Here is a 22,568-nt window from a genome sequence, read left to right as displayed (position 1 = left end):
ACAATTATTTTAAGTTTTTAGATACATTTTATCACCAAATATGTGGTACAGCAATGGGGACTACATTTGCCCCCAGCTTTGTTAATTTGTTTATGGGATGCTGGGAGGATTATTTCATTTACAACAATAACCCATATAAAAGTAATATTATCTTTTACAAAAGATGTATAGACAATATTTTAATAATATGGTAAGGAACTGAAGATGTTTTTAAGTAATTTCTAATTTACATAGCTGCCAACAATATGAACTTGAAATTCACAACTCAATTGGATGCCTCCTCCATTGAATTTCTGTATCTAATTTTAATTGGTGAGGGTAACAAAATTATGTGACCGGATGACTTCTGGCTCGGACTCCCGATCACAGATTGGGGTTTTGATCCCCACTAGACCTTGGGGTATCAGGGATTACTACTTACCATCAGTAACCTCCTGTCACTGACTCCACCCACTATGCTGTAATGATGCTGCCACCACCAAACTCTACAATCGGCGTTTGGAACCGCTTCTTAGGTACACTCAGGCTCCTACCTCGGCACCTGGAACCGTTTCTGCTGCATATGCATTTGACCAGCTGCGGCCACCCCCCCTGATTGGTGTCAGCTGGTTCCTCCAGATCCCTCGCAATGTACAAGGTCTGCATGGTAGCTGGCAGAGGGCTTGAACTTGGAGACGCGGAGCTCTTACCCAAAACAGCCGGAGAACGGAATAGCATTTGGCGCAATTCTGTTGGTCGCAGGATTGAGATGCAATTGAAGTCAGGCAAGATGTTTATTGCTCAAAGTCTTAAAAAAGACTCAATCTTCTGAATGAAGGGGAATATCCACATACAGAAATCTTTATCAATCAGCAGTTCTCCTCAAAGAATTTACAGGGTTGTACAATTTTACCAGGCACGAAGCCTTCTTTTATGCTACTCCAATACACATTACCACAAGGGGTAAGTCCGCCCTGGGTTCCTCTTAGCCAATCAGGCTATCTCATAAAACATAAATAAATACGTCTTACATTTCACAGAAATTAAATCAATTTCCTCGATACCACCCAAAAACATTTGGCTTTCCTAAGCACAAACTGAGTTAGCATATACTGTTTCTGAAAAGGTAAATATAATGCAAATTTCTATTGCTTTCGTCTTTTCACATGTCTATGGCTAAAACAGTTTTGGCTTTCGGAGTCTTAACACCTTCTAAGTTCTTACACAAAATAATAGCTTCATAAACACAAACAACTTGCTTTCCCCAAACTTGCAGGGGTATTGCACACCGACACACAGTGAAGACCTCCGCATTGCATTTCAATGAAAGTGCTGTAAATGAAGGTTTGGTCACTACATCAGGATAATTAACATATCACTAGAAGGTGAGAATGTCTCAAAACCATTTGACTTAAATGTTACAGCCTTCTAAAACAAGATAACTTATACATTCCTTATAAGTGCATAGGCTAAACTTTTAAAAAGTAAATTTCCACAACTGCGCACAGCACATTGAATGACATCTTCAAACACATTCGTAAGACCGTGGCGCACTGCGCCTAAAGGTCCTTTTAAAAATGGTGCTGAGCATTAGGGTTAATCTCTTCAGTGCCGTGCCAGCCATTTTAATCATGTGGTCGGCCTCCAGCCACACTTATCCCCCCGCCCAACCATGTGGGCCAGCAGATGGCCATGTCCCAACGATTTGGCTCCTGGTCCCGCAGACTCTTGGGATGAAAGGATGCTACCTGGGTGGATTTGCCTCTGGTCTAGACAGTTCAACCATATTCCAGTGGGCCTCTCCTTGTTGGTGCACAATGTCCAAATAGTCACACTGAAGTCCAAGGCTCCACCACAACAGTCTGTCAGTTTCCCCAGTGGGGGGCCAGTTGCACACATAGGACCTCATTCAGAGGCGGTCGTAGCGGCCGCATGGTCGTACGCATCCGATGTTTTTCTTTCTGCGCCTGCGCACGGCTAGCTGTGCGCATGTGCGTACGAGCTCTACCGATGCAAAATACTGTCGGTCGTAGGGCTTCCGAAAGTTGATTGACAGGAAAGTCCGTTTGTGGGTGTATACGGGGGTGGTGGTCTGCAAACGGAGGCGTGCTTCAGCGTTTCCAGGCATTTTTGGGGAGTGCATAAATTATCTGCTTCGTACGACCATGAATTGTGGATGCATGACAACGTCACTCTACGAACAGGATGATCGTCCAGGCTAAGGTAGGCAAGAAGCGTCCGTAAGCCACAACAGTACAATCGTTAATCCGATGTTACTTGTGATGTTTCTAATTGGAACCACACAAACCAGGCAGCTAAGATTGGTGCATTGTAACTATTAACACTGCTAATTACCTTGTAAATGATTTCACTTGCGTGTGCATTAGGGAATTCGTAACACAACTGTTTATTTGTGCTTTGTTAACTTATTTTTTTAGGACATTTTTTTAAAACATCTAGCATCGTGTTTTGCGTAGCAGCCTTTTCAGATACCATACTTTTTAAACCATGTATACAATGATATAGTTACATTTAGACATTTTTTTGTCTAAATTTTTTATTTTTAGGATTTTATTTTGATTTACATTTGTCAGGGCAACATTTGCCTATAAATAAAAAAAAAAAAAAAAAAACAACACAATTCTAAAAAAAAATAATAATAGAAAAAAAAAGAGCTTGAGACAGTGGAGACAAGAAATATGGGGACTGGACAAGAGGTGAGGGAAAAGATATCCGGGGCTACTTGCATCGTTTGGGCCGGCTCGGAGGAAGAGGTAAGCTATGGACAGCCGACTGGCGTGTAACCGCCGACTGGCCGAGCCAGAGGCAGATGGTATTTCCTCAGTCCTAGGCATAGGGCTCTCCATACTTGCGGGGGTGGCTGTTGGGCTGCCAGAGGTGGTGGTCCTGGGAGGAAGGGAGTCTCGCTCCATCATGGCAGGTGGGTTTGCCTGCTCCTGGGTATTGGCCCAACGATCTAGGGCCCCAGCAATGGTCTCCAGGGCCACCGCCACCCTCACCAGAGTGGTCTCCATCCTCAGAAGAACACATCTGTTCTCCTGAGTTTGGGAGACCAACCTAGTGAGGAGAGGCACTGCTCGGTCCGATGGTTGCCCTGGAGTAGACTCCATAGGGTCCCCAGATGGAGTACTTGAATCCTCCCCTGCAGAGTCTCCATCTGTGCTGGACCCAGACCTGATCTCAGGAGCAGGCACTACCTCCTCTGAGTCTGGAAAAAAAAGAAAAAAAACATTTGTATTTTGTTTAAAAAAAAAACGCATACACGGTTTAGCTTTATACTAAAAATATTTACATTCTTGCACATGTGGAGCGTTGAAGTCGCCATGTCAGACACGCCGACTATCTCCTCTTCCATCACACATCCCTGAGCCAACGTCTCCAACCTCGTCATGGTCAGCTCCTCAGGGATGGGACCACCACCTGTCCCCGCAGCATGGTCCACCCTACTCAGTAGCTTCCTCTTCAGTTGGTATTTGAAATCAGTCCATCTGACAATGTGATTTGGAATTTTTTAAGGGTTAGTTTATTTAAATAAGATCTCGCTTTTGACTTCAGTACACTCACAATATAATTTTTTTACCTTTTTTTGACAACTTTCATGATTCTGTGGGTTGTCCCCACAGCATTAACAGCCCTGGATATCTCCTCCCAAATCCTGTCTTTGGCTCCAGCCCCCATATTTCTTGGGGCATGGACTAGGTTATCTATTGTCATGGTCACCAATGTCTCATGCTCTAGCATTGAAAATGGTGGATTTCTGGGACTTGGCCTGCTTGGCTCCGCCTCCTCCTCCTCTGGTGGTGGTAGTCCCAACACCTACAATATTTTTTAATTTTGTTCATTTCAAAAAGGCATTTGTGGAAGATATGAACTGTTATTGTGTTTTTTTAAAAATGTGTTTAACACTTACCTGCCTCATTTGTCCTCTGCCCACCATGCTCCTCGCTTGCCATTTTCAAAACTTGTGAGAGAGCATGAAGAATAGTGCTTTTGATTACTATTTTATAGATGTGAGCGCATCCCTGTATTGGTTACCCGTGCATCCCTATTTGCCTACGTACAATGCACACCTTGCCTGCATTCCATAATCACTGCGTGGGTTGGGCTAGATGTGAGCGCATCCCTGGATTGGTTACCCGTGCATCCCTATTTGCCTACATACAATGCCCACCTTGCCTGTATTATTCAATCATTGTGTTTTTTTTTGCCCTTATTTAAGGCAAAGCCAAATGTTGCCTTTCTTGTGGGTTGTAGTTACAGTGATTTGTGGCGCAGGAAGGGATTGCTAGTGTTTACAGTTTTTGGAGTTGTTTGAGTGGTGCTTGTATGTGTTGTTTGAGTGGTGCTTGTGTGTGTTGTTGGTGTGGTGCTTGTGTGTGTTGTTTGAGTGTTGCTTGTGTGTGTTTTTGGAGTGGTGCTTGTGTGTGTTTTTGGAGTGGTGCTTGTGTGTGTTGTTTGAGTGGTGGTTTTTTTATTTTTTTTTATTTTTTTGGGTGGTGGGTTTTTTTTTTTTTTTTTTGGGTGTTCCTTTTTTTTTTTTTTTCGGTGGTTGGTTATTTTTGAATTTTTGTTTGTCCATACATTTCCCAAACCCAGTTACTTTGTATGTTTGGGTGGCCGTGTTTTTTGAGGAACAAAATAACAACGGTCTTTGCAGACTCCAGTAAGTGTGCCAGCCTACTGCAAGCTTTTTGTTTATTTTTTGGTATTTTAAACCAAAAAGGACATTATTCAAACAATTATTGTCATGTTCTATTGTTTTGTTTTAGGTGTTTAACAGTCCAGTTTGTACTTGATTCAGGTAAGTGTCTATTTTTACAAACCTAAAAGTTTATTGTATTTAATAATGAAGTGTTTTATGCTGTCTTTTTTACATTTAATAATGCATTTGTGGTTTTTATTGATAAAACAATAATTATGTTTTCAATTTTTAATATTGCCCAATTTCAAAGTTAAGGATTGTTTTAACAATAATAGTAGTAATAGTGGTGTTTTTTTATTAAAATATTATTTTCTTTTTCTTCCATAAAATAAAAACCCGTACACAAACAACACCTGTAGGGGTTCCCGAAGATGACACAGCCGACCCTGTAAGAATATGTACCATTATTACTAAGCTAAGTATTTTTGGAAAAATATTGAAAAATCTTTCAAAACAACACTTTTTTTATTGTAACTTTACAGAGCGATGTGGGCCAGCTAATAGTGGCTTCCTCAGCCTCCTCCTGGGCGTAGGCATAGGAGGCATGCAAGGGCCAAGATATATAGAACATGTGTCACCCTTTTTTGAATGCCTGATGATGTGGTTGTAACCACTTATCGCCTGCCTCCAAATATTATCCTAGACACTCTTTCAATAATAAAGAATGATCTAGAAAGTCAGATTCACATTCCTACAGCAATCATACCACTTACACAGTTGTTGGCGGTGTTACATTTCTGTGCCTCAGGGTCCTTCCAAACCACTGTGGGGCTGGTGGGTGGCCTCTCCCAGCCCTCATTTTCACGGATCCTGAGGCATGTGCTAGATGCATTCTTCAATCATATAGCTCATTTTATTAGTATGCCTTTGGATACAGAAACCCTTGATGTGGTAAAGCAGAAGTTTTTTGAGATCGCAGGCTTTCCACACGTCATAGGGGTAGTGGATGACACTCACATAGCACTTCAGCCCCCTGCATGCAGTGAACAAATCTATAGGAACCGTAAACATTTACATTCACTAAATGTAATGGTGCTATGTGATGCCTCACTCCAGATCCTCTCCCTGAATGCCAAATTTCCAGGCTGCAGCCATGATGCGTCCGTGATCCAGCATTCAGCGATTTGGCTAAAATTAAGCACACTGCAAGCTGGTGACGCGTGGCTTCTTGGTAAGTATAAATCCAGTATGTAGCTATAGCTGTAGTATAGTAATAGTGTAAACATGTTTTCATTGACAATTTATGGATCTTTTGGTCTCCCATTTCCATCAGGTGACAGTGGATATCCTTGCACGCCCTGGCTGCTGACTCCTTATTTGAATCCCACACCAGGGCCACAAACTCAATATTATGCTGCGTTTACTGCCACCAGGCATGTGGTGGAGTGCTGTATCGGCCTTTTAAAGGACCGGTTCCGGTGTCTCCATCACTCTGGTGGTGCACTCATGTACTCACCGGATATGGTTTCTTGCATTGTGGTCCTGTGTGGGATTTTACACAACATTGCAATAAGGAGTCGAGTACCCATGCAGCCAGAGGATGCCTTGCCAGAGGATGGCCCCCTGGAGAAAGGTGTTGTAATGTTGTCAGGGGGGGCGCGATTCTGTTGTTTCAAGATTTTTTAGGTAATAATGTAATAATTTTTAACTTTATTTTTAAGTTTACAGTTAGAGCAAATGTATTTTAAGGTGAACCTAATTTTTTTTTTGGTCCAAAATCACAACACTTTACAAAACTGAAAAACTAATGAAACCCATTGGCAATACCCTGTACTGTTTTTGGACAACTAACATAATTTTGACAATTATACCACCACATGTTTAGTTAATTTTGATTGTTTTTTTTAATTTTGTCTGTTAAAAAAGATTAATTATGTTTGAGTTTTGCTTTTGTTGTTTATGTCTGGCTAAGCAAGATATTTTATTTTTGGAAACCCTGAGGCCATTTTTTTTGTGAGATTCTGTGATGAAATTCTTTTAACAATTAAAAGCATGTTGGCAACATGTCTGTTATTTAATAAATGTTTTACCAAAAAAAAGGTTTGGTGTAAATGTATTTTGAAACCCATTTTGAGGTGGATAATGTAGGGCAACCCCAAACAAAACAAAAAAAAATTATTGCAAATGTTCTTAAGGTTTACATAAACATTTTTGGATTAGTTACACTATGGAAAGGCACTCAGCTTTGTTCACAAAGTATTTGAAATGCAGAATTACACCATTTAATTTTTATGAAAAAAGAGGACAAATGTTTTTTAAAAAAAAACTTTACTTGAAATCTCAAAACTTATAAATGTACAAAGATAAAAAAAAAACCTAAAAACGCTCCAGACTCCCCACAATCCACTGTAGGCAGCTGTAGGCCTCCAACAGATGGCCACTTGTCCGAGTTAGCTCCTCCCAAATTCCCACAAGTATGTTGGTTAGATCTATGGACAGAAAAATGTATTTGTAGGTTAAAAACATCTAAAAAATTACCCACATTTTAACATTAAACATTATTCAATGTCCCAAACAGTGGGTAGACACAATGATGTTAGGGTGTGTTCTAAAGTTTATTCCACACAACATTATTATTATGTAGAAACTTTTATGGTGTAAAAATACTTTGAAACCCTAACTATGTGGCATAACCAAAAATACCCTAGGATAATTTTTAAACAACTGGGAGGTGTATTCTTGAGTCATTATGGCCATATCCTTAAAACACACTGCACGTATTCACTTCTAGAATGTTCTTGATAATCCAAAACTACAATGTGTTTGTTTGCTATGGCTAACATCACTTTTCCTAATGAAGTTACATCTTAGTACATTTTAAACACAGTGTACACAACATTAACAAGGTTAGTCTGGTTCCTATCACCTTCCCAAGTTCTGTGTTTTATTTAAATCTAAAATACAAATACAAATGTAATCAATTTTTACACCAAATATAAAGCATTTTGAAAACCTCAAAAGGCATACATTTTTGGGCACCACAAAAAAAGGGCCCAGGCACAAAACATAAGCACAAAATATTGAGTAATAGGATTTCTGCGCAATGATTATGACACCCATACTGTAAAAATGAAACAAACACACAGCCAAAATATGTAAAAAAAACCATGGATAACAACACTCCACCAAAAAAATAATAATAATAAAAAAATATTAAAAACACATACCATCAGAGCGTGGCAACGAAGCACCCGATGGAGATGGTGCTGGAGATGGAGATGGTGCTGGAGATCCAGATGGGGAGAAAGTTGAAGTTGGTGGAATGGTGGGAGGGGAAATGGAGTTGACAAAATCCAAGGGAGGGGATATTTGGGTAGAGGACTCGGGCACGGGAGTAATGATTTTGGATGAGTGGGCAGGGGAGCGAGGAATACTAGGGGAGTTTTGGAAGAGGGAGGGAGGGTTACTGGGGGAGTATGGTGGTGGGGAGGGAGGGCTGGGTTGAGCGGATGGGGAAGGTGAGGGGGAGGGCTGCAGGTTGGGACCTGCATTACGGCCAAATCTGCGGGCCCTTCTCTGTCTCCGCTGTGTTTCTAAAATTTAAAGATATTAAAAAAATCTAAATTTAGTTTTCACTTTTGGCTACACAATACAAGTACACTTTACACATTCAGGACAATAGGGACAACATACAGCAGGGTTTGTTTACATTTAATAAAAGAATTGGAAAAGGAACAGACATTTTTAACAGTCCACTAATTATAACATTTATACAAACGCATACTTACGTCTGCATAATCGCTCCCACTAATTAGCCAAAAGGACTGGTGACCGGCGGCGCAAATCCAGCCACCACCTCTCTAATTGCGCTATATTGCGCCTAAATCCCGCACGGCGAAGGGCTCTCCTCACCTCCGCATAGGCCGCACGCTTTATGCAGTTGGAAATGGGAGGCTGGGCGTTTGTAAGCCTCCTGTCCAAAATATTTACAAGGATGCTTAATTCCCGATGGGTAAAGGCCGCGGCTCTCATGATGGCAATGGCCGATTTTACAGAAAACATGAAATATACATGGGGTAAAATAAAGATGATTGACTAAAAAATGTACTCAGTTTCCTAAAAAAAACCACTATTGGACAATCCTTTAATCATGTGACCCGAAAAATAAGGTAAAAAAAAAAAAAAATATGCAATTGCAAACATAAGAGTGCAAATGATCCTAATGCAAAATGCACATGCATTTTTAAAGTTAACACAATTAGCAACAGTACATTCACAAATAATAAACATTACTTTGTTTTGGAATGTGTAAAAAAAAAACGAGAACGGAGAAAACACACACAAAAAAACAATAAAGTTTATTGACACATGAAAAAAAACTGAATAAAAAGAACAGCAAGAGTTAAACACTCTTAATTAGATAATTGACAACAAGCTAATAACAAGCTGTTTGATAGTCCATGAAAACATGACATGTGACCGTCAATACAACACATACGGCCGCAACCATCACAACATAATTAGCATACAGCGACTGACAGCGCCTGAATACGACTGTCTCGTTCGTTCGAACAGATCAGTCGGTAGCTAGAGGAGGTGCAGTGCTAACGAATGGGCGTCACTTTGTTTATGATCGACCAGCCGTACGATCGACCGTGCGGCCGCTACAACCGACTCTGAATGAGGTCCATAGTGCTGAAGGTGGTCCAATGCCCAAGCAATTGCAAACCACTGTGTTCAAATTGTGGCATACCCCACCTCCCACCGTAGCAGTATCCTGCTCAAACAAGCCACAGGTTGCTCCTGCCCATATGGCCCCTCCTTGCTCCGTATTGCTCCCAATCCGTGCAATGATGCATCTGTTCGTACCACAATGTCCTGGTCCTGAAATTGCGCCATCTGCACTGGAGCTGGTATCAGAGCCTCCTTCGATGACTGGAATGCCAACTCACAAGCGGGTATTCAGTCCACTGAGTTGGGAAGCCCCTCCCTAGTCCAATCTGTAAGGGGTGTCACTACAGCACTAAAGTCAGGGACAACTCATCCGTAGGGCCTTACAGTTACAAAGATCAGTACCTGTCTTGGGGTTGTGGGCCGGGGACAGTCTCTGGTTGCCTCTACATCCACTGGTTTGGGCCTACCCCTGTCTCCCCCCACACTATACCCTGGGCACTGCACCTCTGTCATCTCCACCTGGCATCTGTCTGTACTGCCTGTCAGACCTGCCCTACGATCCTCCTCCAATGACCTATGACTAGGGGAACCTACCCTGTCACCTAGGCCTTCTCTCACCACCTCGTCTGCTACCTGTTCCACAGTGATGGTGGACAGATTACAGATCACCAGCCTCTGAGCCCCATGTGGCATCCACCACGGTTAGGCTGCATGTCTTCCCCGATCTACTCGGCACAGGCAGGGGACCTCACTCCCTAACTGGCCTAATCCCTTCTTCCTCCTGGGCTACCCTGTAATATAACCCTCCCTGCCAGGCCACACTCACTGCCACCAGCCCTGAAAGGCCACTGCCAACTGGGCATGATATGCCTTCCAGAGATGGGTCAGCAAGCTGAGCTTCGCTGAACTCCTCCCTGTGTCCCTCACTTCCTTCTAAGTAGGGGCATTCTACAGCGGTATATGGGTTGGTTGCTAGGGTCAGTCTGGTTGAGGTCAGTCAAAGGGAAAGTCAGTGTGGTCACTTATACTCACCGCCAGAGTTGGCAAACCACTAGGGACAGGAGCATCACTGGGCACCCCTGCAGGATCCAACGAGCCAGAACCAACATCCTCTGCATTGCTAGGGGACGAAGGCATACCAGAGGCAAAAGGCATGCTGGGTAGATGTGCTGATCTAGCCACTGTAATCTTTTTCTCTGGGCTTGTTGATGCTGTGGTAGGCTGTGCTGGCCATTGTCTAGCTGCTGTGGACTTTTCCACTGGGCTGGGCTGCTCTGGTGTAGTTGATGTAGGCTGTGACCTGGAAACTTGACTCTGGGCGATGGCGTCAGCAAATGTGGTAACTATTCCACCACCAAGATCATTCCCCAGGACCACATCGGTTGGAAGGCCAGCCTTCAACTCTGGGCCAGCTCCCCAGTCCAGGTAGACTCTCACCACAGGTACCTCTTGCTCCATTCCACCTGCCATGGTCAATTTGGTAGTGCGACCTGGCAGTACTGCAGCAGGATCAATAAGTTAGGGGCTTACAACAGTGACTGAGACCCCAGAGTCTCTTAATCCTTGTCCCTGCAGGGGCCCCAATTGTACCATCTGCAGGTGCTGCCACACATTTTGGGGTGGCCCCTTGGCCATGCAGGTAACCATCTCCGTAGAGTCCACCTGATTCTCGCCACACTCCATTGGACTGACTGGAGTAGGAACAGTCTCTTTGGGCTCACCTCCCCGGGTTAGACAAGCAAATCGGGCTCCAGGACTCGGATCTGGGCATGAGTCTGGGGTGCTTGGGGTGTGGAACAGTTCATCCTCAGATGTCCAATTTTCACACAGCTGTAGCACTTCTTGTCCAGTCAGGCCCCGGTGGTCTCTGATGATTTGCAGGAACGGAGCGGTTGCTGGCCAAGAGCACCCGGGTTGGAGAATTCCTGCTTTGGGGGGTGATGAGCAGAAGAGGGGTGTTCCCCTGATTGTACAGTCTATTGGGGTCAGCTGCTGGTTGGGCGCTTCTGCCCTTGTGGCTGATTTGCCACATACTTGTCTGCTAACTGGGCAGCCATCTTCATGCTGGGTGGCTCCCGGTCTAGCACCTACTCCTTCACCTCTGGGGTGCACCTGCAGTAGAACTGCTCTTGACACAGCAGATCAATCAGTGCATCCCAAGTAGTGGCACCAGATCCCTTATCCCACTTCACCACGTACTGCCACTGCTGGGTGTCGAACTGCTCATAGGTGCTGTTGGGGTTTTTGGGCACGTCCTGGAACTTTTTCCTGTAGGACTCAGGAGTGACAAAGTATTGCTGTAGGAGGGCCCTTATCACTTCGTCATAGTCACCGCAGTCCTCGGTGGCCACTCCTCGATAGGCCTCCAGGGCCTCTCCGTGCAGTGTGGGCACTAGGTGTGTGACCCACTCCTGCTTGGGTAGATCATGTAGTTTGCAAGTCCTCTCAAATACTTGCAAGTGTCCATCAATATCCCCATCACTGTCTGCAAACTTAGCAAACAGTATACGTCCTGATCTGGGTACAGCAGTCTACAATGGTGCTCGGGGTACCACAGCCAGAAGTGTCTGCTCATCATGCCACATCCAACTGATGAGCATACATTCCTGCTCCATTGCCCTTTATCCCAATTCCGCTAGCCGATCTGCTAGGGTATACATTTCGCCCACCCTTGGACAGTGGGATTCCTGCCATGCTGGGGAATGCTGGGAAAGGTCCCTGCTCTGCAAGGTGGCAGGGTTTGGAAATATCACCACATTCTGAGGGGCGTCCGTTGTTTTGCTGGCCACATTCCACCTCCGTCTGATGAATCTCTGTTCCGCTGTAATCAGCCATCCTGCGCGTTCTCCTTAACTGCAGTTACTTCTCTCCTGAGTAACTCGGCTTCTCTCATCAGGTGACCAAAAAACAGCCAGGGATTATCCCACCGCTATGCCACCAATATCTGTGACCGGATGGCTTCCAGCCCGGATTTCCGATCACAGGTTGGGGTTTTGATCCCCACTAGACCTTGGGGTATCAGGGATTCCTGCTTACCGTCAGTGACCACCTGTCACTGACTCTGCCCACTGTGCTGTGGGCATGTAACGATGCTGCCACCACCGAGCCCTCCTATTGGCACTCGGAACCGCTTTCGAACACCCAGGCTCCTACCTCGGTACCTGGAACCGCTTCTGCTGCATATGATTAGCTGCGGCCACACCCCCTGATTATTGTCGGCTGATTCCACCTGATGCCTCGCAATGGACCAGGTCTGCATGGTAGCTGGCAGAGGGCTTGAACTTGGAGACGAGGAGCTCTTACCCAGAACAGCCGGAGAACGGAATAGCGTTTGACGCAATTCTGTTGGTCGCAGGATTGAGATGCAATTGATGTCAGGCAAGATGTTTATTGCTCAAAGTCATAAAAAAGACTCAACCTTCCGAATGAAGGGGAATATCCGCATACAGGAATCTTATCAATCAGCAGTTCCTCTACTCAAAGAATTTACAGGGTTGTACAATTTTACCAGGCACGAAGCCTTCTTTTATGCTACTCCAATACACATTACCACAGGGGGTAAGTCCACCCTGGGTTCCTCTTAGCCAATCAGGCTATCTCACAAAACATAAATAAATACGTCTTACATTTCACAGAAATTAAATCAATTTCCTCGATACCACCCAAAAACATTTGGCTTTCCTAAGCACAAACTGAGTTAGCATATACTGTTTCTGAAAAGGTAAATATAATGCAAATTTCTATTGCATTCATCTTTTCACATGTCTATGACTAAACCAGTTTTGGCTTTCGGAGTCTTAAAACCTTCTAAGTTCTTACACAAAATAGAAGCTTCATAAACACAAACAACTTGCTTTCCCCAAACTTGCAGGGGTATTGCACACAGACACACAGTGGAGACCTCCGCATTGCATTTCAGTGAAAGTGCTGTAAATGATGGTTTGGTCACTACATCAGGATAATTAACATATCACTAGGAGGTGAGAATGTCTCAAAATCATTTGACTTAAATGTTACAGCCTTCTAAAACAAAATAACTTATACATACATTCCTTATAAGTACATAGGCTAAACATTTAAAAAGTACATTTCCACAACTGCGCACAGCACGTTGAATGACATGTTCAAACACCTTACGTATACATTTTGCAGTACGTGGCGCACTGCGCCTAAGGGTCCTTTTTTAAAATGGTGCTGGCGCATGAGGGATAATCTCTGCAGTGCCGTGGCAGCCATTTTGATCTTGTGTGGTAGGCCTCCGGCCACAAATTATCATAAGAAACTTCATCAAGGAGGTCGACACTAAGTACTACCTGCACTGTAAGAGTGGTCACCTAAAAAGATGGAAAGGCAATATACCATATTCCCAGTTGCCTTTCTATGAAATTAGTTTAAATAAATGTATTTTTAACTTTTCAATTTCTTGCATTGTCGATGTACCTAATAGATGAGCTATAAAGTAATTTAAAATTTGCATAAGTTGTTTGCATGCACCCACATCAGCTGATTTATGTGATACATTGAACACTTTATTGCACAGGCACTTGATGCACTTTACTTACTTGGCTTGCTTCTCACTTGAAGACATTTATATCTTCTTCAGCATTTTCAGACTGTAGATACCTTTCTAGCCCTGACACTTTAAATATCTTGCACATGATACCTTATTGAACATAAGGTTATTCTTATATTATATTGATTTGAAGCACTGTTTGGCGCATTCAAGTACATATAAAGCACTGTTACTAGAAGTCACGTGATATCCCAAATTACCAGGGCCAAGCCTCAGATCTGTTTGTTTGCATTTCACAACTGTGGTTCACAAACTACAGTGTTTCCTGCTGTATACACACCACACCAACCAAGCGCTATACCCTTATGTAAGAAGTAAATCTATTTAAATAAAGAAGCAGAGCATACACATTGTTCAAAGTAGATTTCCCTGTTTGTCCAATTATTTACACACTTCCAAAAGTGCATAAATCATTAACAGTCCCCCTAGGTAGGCCGATCATCTCGGCAAGGGGTCTATTGCACGTTATATAGATTATTTCCTACAACCACAGACTCTTATTTAAGAGATACCAGACACTTCTTGACTGATATATGGACTTTATTTGATTTACCTACTGATTTGTTTGTTGGGTACACTTGATGTGAGATCCCTCTACACGGTGATTCCCCATGAGATGGGTATTGAGGCTATGAGGGAGGCTTTAATACAGGGCCTCTACACTGGCCCTCTAATTGAATTTATGTCCATGCTCAGATGTGTGCTTGAATTAAATAATTTTATGTACCAGGGCAAACTCTATATGCAAGTAGCAGGAACCGCTATGGGTTCGAACTTAGTTCCAATGTACGCTAATATTTTTGTGGACCAATATGAGCATGCGCACATTTGAATTAATTTTTGGAGAACAAATATTATACTATCAATGGTTTATAGATGACATCTTTGCCATTTGGAGAGGCAGCGCTGAGTCTTTTTTGGAAATGGTACAATTATTAAATGGTTTGGAAAGCCCTATTCAGTTTACTTGTTCCTCTGATTATCATGAAATCCATTTTCTAGATGTTCCGATTCTGAAAGGCCCAAGTGGATTGGACTATACGTTATATAGAAAAGAAACGGATTGAACACTTTATTATGGGCCACAAGTTACCATCCAACCTCACTTAAGTCTAATCTACCAGTTTATCAAAGTTCTATGGAACAACTCCAATACTAGGCATGCTGAACTTCAATTGCAAGAATGCTGTGAACGCTTTGCAGAACAAGGATATGTTCCAAAAAGGGGCACTCATGGACTATTTAATAGGAAAACATTCTGCTATAGAAATCTCATAACTGGTAACCCAAGAAAAATGAAAATCTTAAAAATTAACTTTTAATATATCTATTAAAATATTAGCGAAATATTATGTGCAAAAATAGTGTTAAAGTGCTTTCAATGTGAGACAAAACTGACATAAAAATAAAATGTTGTGTCCACTCTCAGTCTGATATATACTCCTGGTAATCAACTCTGACTTCTAAATCATATCTCCTTCACAATGTGAATACTCTTTCCCCTACATACTGTGGGGTTGATAGGGTGGTATGGATGTCACTTATGATCTATTTCAATAGAGATTAGTAGTCTTAAATCCAATCACTCCATCGCTATATCTGATTTATAAATTCCTAAATCACATTAATTCCATATCACATGACATATTAGTCCACATGTCTCAATATATGTCACTATACAGTAAGACTAAGTATCTATCATGCAAAAATTATTAAAATATTGTCAAATGATTGATAGATGGATCTATTGAGTGTGTCTCATTCATACAAAAATTATTATTATTATCATCTATTTACTCGTCCTCAGGGCATGTGAATTAAATTCATCATCACGCTCTTACATTGTATTCAACACCCCTAAAATAATATTTAATGGGAGGATTACAACCATCAGGACTTAATGAATACATATTTTATGGGGTATTTCTTCAATGAGATGATATAACACAATAACGCATATGGGATATGGGATGATTATGAATATTTATGATTCTAATTGTGATAGTTAATTAGTTTAATGATATGAGAGGACACCACCAATTTTTGGTTATTCACTTTTTTTATATATATTATATACATTATTATGCACTAGTGGTCAGGGTAGGATAATATTATCTAACTTGGCCCTTATACATTATATATCATTTTCATAGTGATCACGGGATCACATATATTTATCTCTTCACACACATTTATATTACACTTATTTATATATGAGTTTTAGTTATAGGTTTTCACATACCTCAGTGTTTTTGGCATTTATGGTTAATCAATTATTTTTGTTTAGGTTTATTCACATTATTTATATCACTTTAATTCTCATTATCCATACTAATTATTGTTAGATGAGATTGTCACTATATTATTTAGTATTGTAACCTATGGTTAATTTTAATGATTTTGCAGTCAATTATTCATTTATTTTAATGGGTCATTCACTATATTATTTAATACGGTGCTTTATGGTTAAATTATGTCACACCTAGTTAATTATTTTCATGATTATTTATATTTTAAGACTGATAACTATATGTGCAATATTGGGAGTTGATCTTATTATCCCAGTTTATTCATCTCTATGGTTAGGCATTTTACAAATACTAACTAATTAATCCTGATGAGATTCATCTATATAGATTTACTAACAAACAGAGGAAGCAACGGGTTTTCTTTTTTTCTTTTCTTTTTTCTTTTTTCCATATATTGAATATACATATATCTCATCTTTTAATTCGGAACTCTTTGAGGAGAATGACAGTGAAAGGTGATTGGTTGGGAAATCTGTCATTCATAGAAATTACAACAGCTTCCCTGTAACAAAATAAGAGGATCATGATTCAATCAAGAAATAAGATGACAGGCAACACTGATAGGCTGAGAGATCTGTCAATCATAATCAAGCATACTGATTGGTGATCAGTGAGATTATAGCCACGTGCAACCCACTTGACGGGTTGATCCTATGATGAAGCGTTAGAGAAACGTACGTTAGGAGTACCGCACACGTGGTTCAATCAAGAAATAAGATGACAGGCAACACTGATAGGCTGAGAGATCTGTCGATCATAATCAAGCATACTGATTGGTGATCAGTGAGATTATAGCCACGTGCAACCCACTTGACGGGTTGATCCTATGATGAAGCGTTAGAGAAACGTACGTTAGGAGTACCGCACACGTGGACCCGCGTGTCCGGTGGTTTTATTTGTTGTATGTTCACTCAAATGTCCTCCGTATACAATGTGTTGCTGGGCGATACTGTTACCAGCTAATAATACAAATAAGATGCTGTGAATGCAAGGCTCATACTAGTAACGGACTATAAAAGTGACAGAGATCTCATACCAGCCAAGAGTCCGCACACGTGGGCTAGCGTGTCCAGGAGTCTGTTTTGGTGTATGTCTATCAACATGCTTTCCTATACAGTGTGTTGCTGATGGATATCGTTATCAGCAAATAATAAATATATGATGTTGTGAATGTAGGGCTTGTATCAACAACGGATATAATAAGCGATAGAGGGCCTGATTCAGAGCCGGACGCTCTGACCATAGCGCTCGCTCTGAATCAGGGCCCTCCTACCTAAAAATGGAGCGGCCTCCTCGCTGCTCGCATAGCTGTGGGTGACCACCCACAGCTTATGTGAGTGGCCAAAAAGATGGTCGCGATGGTCAAGACCATCGCGACCATCGGGCTTGTGATGAGACCCTGCGGTAGGGTCTCGCTGCCGCAAGCCCAGGAGTGCTTTTGGCTCTATCAGAGCCAAAAGCACTCCCACTGACATCACTAGTGATGTCAGTGGGGCTGGCCCCAGACGGTAGGCGTTCCCATGGGAATGCCTCCGTCTGGGCAGCAACGCCCCCGGCACGCCCACCAAAGGGGGCGTGCTGTCACTCACCATCGACAGCACGCCCCCTTTGGTGCGAGACCCATAGCGACGGCTGGCCTTTGCTATGCGGGTCTCGCGCATGCACACGATTTTAGGGCACAATCAACCTGCTTGCAAGCGCTCAGCGCTCGCGAGCGGGTCTGAATCAGGCCCAGAGTTCCCACACCAGCTTGTATCACAATCATGCCCCCTCATATTCTATGACAATAATTATGTGTCTAGATGATTAAACAATGTGGCAATATAATGCTATCTGATATACAGATATGCTGTGAATATAGGACTCATAATTAAAATACTGGGTGTAATCAGTCTACACTCCTTATTATTGCTACAATATTTCTATGTGTGTCTCAACAGACAATTTGATACTATTTATCTAGGGAATAATGTGACTATCACCGTTATAAGCAATTCATAATTGTATGAATTAGGCTGATTATGGATTGCGGTGACTAATTATAACGATACTAATCTATGAACAGACCTATATACCATCTATTTCAGTATATAGTCCTCATACTCGAACACTGTTACAATATTTACAATCTGGGTCACAGGCAGTAACACTGTGTCTAGTGAGCAATGTGGCAACACAGTGGTATATAAATGACAAGGATATTACCATCATAAAAGTTATTCACATTGATAACAACAGGTGATCACAGAATGGGGTGATGAACCATAGTCGTGAATACTTATGATCAGGCACATTAGACCCCCTACCAGATTTCTGGATTAAATATTATTTTAGGGGTGTTGAATACAATTTATGAGCGTGATGATTAATTTAATTCACATGCCCTGAGGATGAGTAAATAGATAAAAATAATAATTTTTGTATGAATGAGACACACTTAATAGATCAATCTATCAATCATTTGACAATATTTCTATTATTTTTGCATGATAGATACTTAGTCTTACTGTATAGTGACATATATTGAGACATGTGGACTAATATGTCATGTGATATAGAATTAATGTGATTTAGGAATTTATAAATCTCATATAGTGATGGAGTGATTGCATTTAAGACTACTAATCTATATTGAAATAGATCATAAGTGACATCCATACCACCCTATCAACCCCACAGTACGTAGGGGAAAGAGTATTCACATTGTGAAGGAGATATGATTTAGAAGTCATTAGAGTTGATTACCAGGAGTATATATCAGACTGAGAGTGGACACAACATTTTATTTTTATGTCAGTTTTGTCTCACATTGAAAGCACTTTAACACTATTTTTGCACATAATATTTCGCTAATATTTTAATAGATAAATTAAAAGTAAATTTTTAAGATTTTCATTTTTCTTGGGTTACCAGTTATGAGATTTCTATAGCAGAATATTTTCATATTAAATAGTCCATGAGTGCCCCTTTTTGGAATACTTTCTCTTTCTTCAGTATATATGTATTCAATTGTTCCTGAGTGCACCCCCCTTTAAGTAATAAGAATTATTTATATTTATATTAATACTATATAGGGGAAGGACTTTATATTATTACATAGGTCTGTGCGGACAACCTTTTAGTTTTTCAGAACAAGGATATGCCATGAGCACAATTAAGAGATGCCTCACCAAGGCTAAATAGATTTTTCAACAGGATCATCCTTCCCGTCGGGAGGTTGATACTATTTTCGGTGATATTGAGTACATGCTGTGATACTAACCTTCAGAACACACAGAAGGCTGTCAGGAAGTAGCCCATTATCTCCACTTACCTTACCTTGCAAAGAAACCTCCTTTGCTAAGTTTGAGGAGAGGGCCTAACCTCAAATATGTCTTATTAAGGCCAGATATGTGACCTAAGAGACAACCTGATAAGCAGTGGTTACGACAACACAACAGTTGCCCCAAGTGTTTGGGCTACACTACGTGTAGAGCCCTCATCACAGGAACATTTTTCTGCCACCCACATAATTGGGAGTAAGATCTTTCTCCAACATCACTTGACATGTTTATTAGACCACGTGATTTACTATCTAGTTTGCCCATGTGGCTTGTTTTACGTGGGAAAGACTATCCGGAATTTCAGAGAATGCATGTCGCAGCGTCGTTCCTATATTAGATTGGCCTTTGCTATTGGGAGTTCTGATAAACCTATGGCGTAATATTTCTTGAAAGAAAGACATCAAGTCTCTACATTATGTTATATGGTCACAGATTGGATTGCTCCGGCCCCTAGAGGTGGTGATAGAGGTCGAGCCCTATTAAAAAGAGAAGCATGCATGGATCCATCAATTGGATACAATGGCGCCCAGGAGACTGAATGAGGTGAATCCTCTTAGTATGTTTATTTAGACATTCCATGTAATATTTAATAAGGAATGTAAGTACTTAGCAATATAAGCCATCTAAATGACTAGGATATTAATATGAAAGTTTTTTGCTTTACGTTCTTTTGCAATAAGGTTTTTTCTAGACTTGTTGATCATGCAATTCTTATTTATTTATCTGTATATGTTTTTGGTTGTTTTACTTTGGTGTTATATTTTAAATGATCTGCTGTCACCATAGCTACTCATTAACAGCTATAAACAATATTGAGACTTATATGGTTAGTGACTTTGAAACTAAGTGTATGCTCTGCTTCTTATTATTCAATTAGATGTACTTCTTACATAAGAACTGTTTTTTTTTCTACATTATGCAAGCCTGGTGAGTGCTCTTTTTTATGGGACATATAATTAATAGCAGTGCGCTATTATGAATAATAAAGGGTTAGTCCCAAATAAACATGGTGCAGATGCACTATGCTCTAGGAAGTGATATATTGGAAAGTGATAAACTACCAACCAATCAGCTCCTAACTGTCATTTTTAAAAAAGCCTGTAACATGACAGCAGCTGTATGGATGGTAGTTTATAGCTTTAACATTTTCCAGAGCTTAGTACATCTCCCTCAATTAGCTTAGACTCAAGGTTGAGTGTCTCCAGCATAAAATGCTAAGTTTAAAAGTTGAACAACGTGTCAATTTGAAATTTTTAGTAACATTTTTTCGATATTAAGAGTGTCATTTTGCAAGAATGGGTTCCAGAAGGCACAACCGTTAACAAGCATTATTATAAGGAAGTTTTTTGAAAAAGTTGAAAGAGTCAGAAAGAAACAGCCGCAACTGTGGAAAAATGGTTTCATTCTTCACCAGGACAATGCGCCTGTGAAGCAGTTTTTGACCGACAATCACATTACTACACTTTTTCATCCTCCATATTCGCTAGATGGTGTTATTTGTTGTTATTATTATAATAACTACCTTATTGACATATTTACCCCCAATAACAATTTACACATGTCACTACATGCCCTGCGCAGATTTGAACAACATTTTAAAGCAAAATATGTTGCTCTAACTACAAGGGCACACAAAAGACATTATCAAACGATGAATGTGGGGCAAGGGTCACACTAACATTAACTTTACTGTAGTGGTTCCTAAACTGGGTACCGTGGCAACCTGGGGTGCCTCGGGTTGGTGGTCCAGTACCAAATAAAATGATTTTTAGTCAGTGTTATAGGCAAAACCAGTGGTAATGGCTGCCAATTAAAAAATATGTGGACAAAAATAAGCGCAGCCCTATCAACCACCAAATAACTGAACCTAAGGGTGACATGTAAGCACAATTTACTTCATTTCATTTTTGCTGAAATTCTCAATAAGAAACTCGGCCCAGGGGTGCTGTGGAAAAAATGCTGATACTCTAGGGCGCCGTGGGTCGAAAAAGTTTAGTAACCACTGCCCTACTGGTTACAAACCACTCCTGGGGAGATGCACCACTGTTCCAAGTTTTCTCTATTTGGAGAAAATAGCTCTCGCTGTGATTCACTGTAGGTCAATGGAGTCCCGGAGCCTTGAAAATATATTTGTAATCCTTTCCAGACTGATATATTTCAGTGACTTTCTTTTATCATCATTTCTGGAATTTCTTGATTGCCGCATATTACGATGCTTGTTGAGACCTTTATACCAACTTCACATTGCTGAAAAGGTTTAGATTCAACAGGGATAGTAGTAATCATGCCTAATTTTGTCTAGTCTAATTGAACCCAACTATTAATTCAATTTGTTTCATTGGTTGAATGAGTAACTTAGGGGGCAATTACTATTTCACAGAGGGCCAGCTAGCTGGTTTTGGATAACTTTTTCCTTTAATAAATGAATTGATCATTTAAAAACTGTATTTTGTGTTTACCCAGGTTGTCTTTGTCTTATATTCAGTTTTGTTTGAAGATCTGAATCAATTAAATGTGACAAACATAGGCGCTGGATCGGGATGGGGGGGGTGGCTCGGCCCCCCAAACATTTGAGAGGCGCCATTCAGAGGAGCAGTGGACAATCAGGATCTGTGCATTATAGGAGTAGGCTGCACAGCCGCTGCACTGCAAGGAGAAGGAGGTGTAATGTGCGGTCTTTTAACGTAAAAGGCAGCACATTACACCTCCTCCGTTCAGCTTACTGCTATAATGCACAGCACCTGCCTCCTGCTCCACTGGTACTGCCCTCATCTCCTGTGGTACAGCCTCTGCTTCCAAAGTGGTCCTGTACTCCTCTTCCCTGGTGCCAGCCTCTTCCCCTCCCCTCATCGCGTGATGCCACCTCCGCAACAGAAGACCCCTTAAAAGGAAGGGGGGGTGCCAAAATGAAATTCTATCTTGCCCCCCCTCTAACATAAAAACATTCTGATGCCCCTGGTGACAAATATGCAAAAATAAAGGAAATCAGGGAGTGGGCAAAAACTTTTTCATGCCACTGTATCTTGACTGTTGGGAACATCATTTAA

This window comes from Taudactylus pleione, unplaced genomic scaffold (genome assembly GCF_031769625.1).
Source record: "Taudactylus pleione unplaced genomic scaffold, aTauple2 ptg000203l, whole genome shotgun sequence".
In the NCBI taxonomy this organism is placed as follows: domain Eukaryota; kingdom Metazoa; phylum Chordata; class Amphibia; order Anura; family Myobatrachidae; genus Taudactylus; species Taudactylus pleione.
Note: the sequence above shows the minus strand (reverse complement) of the source record.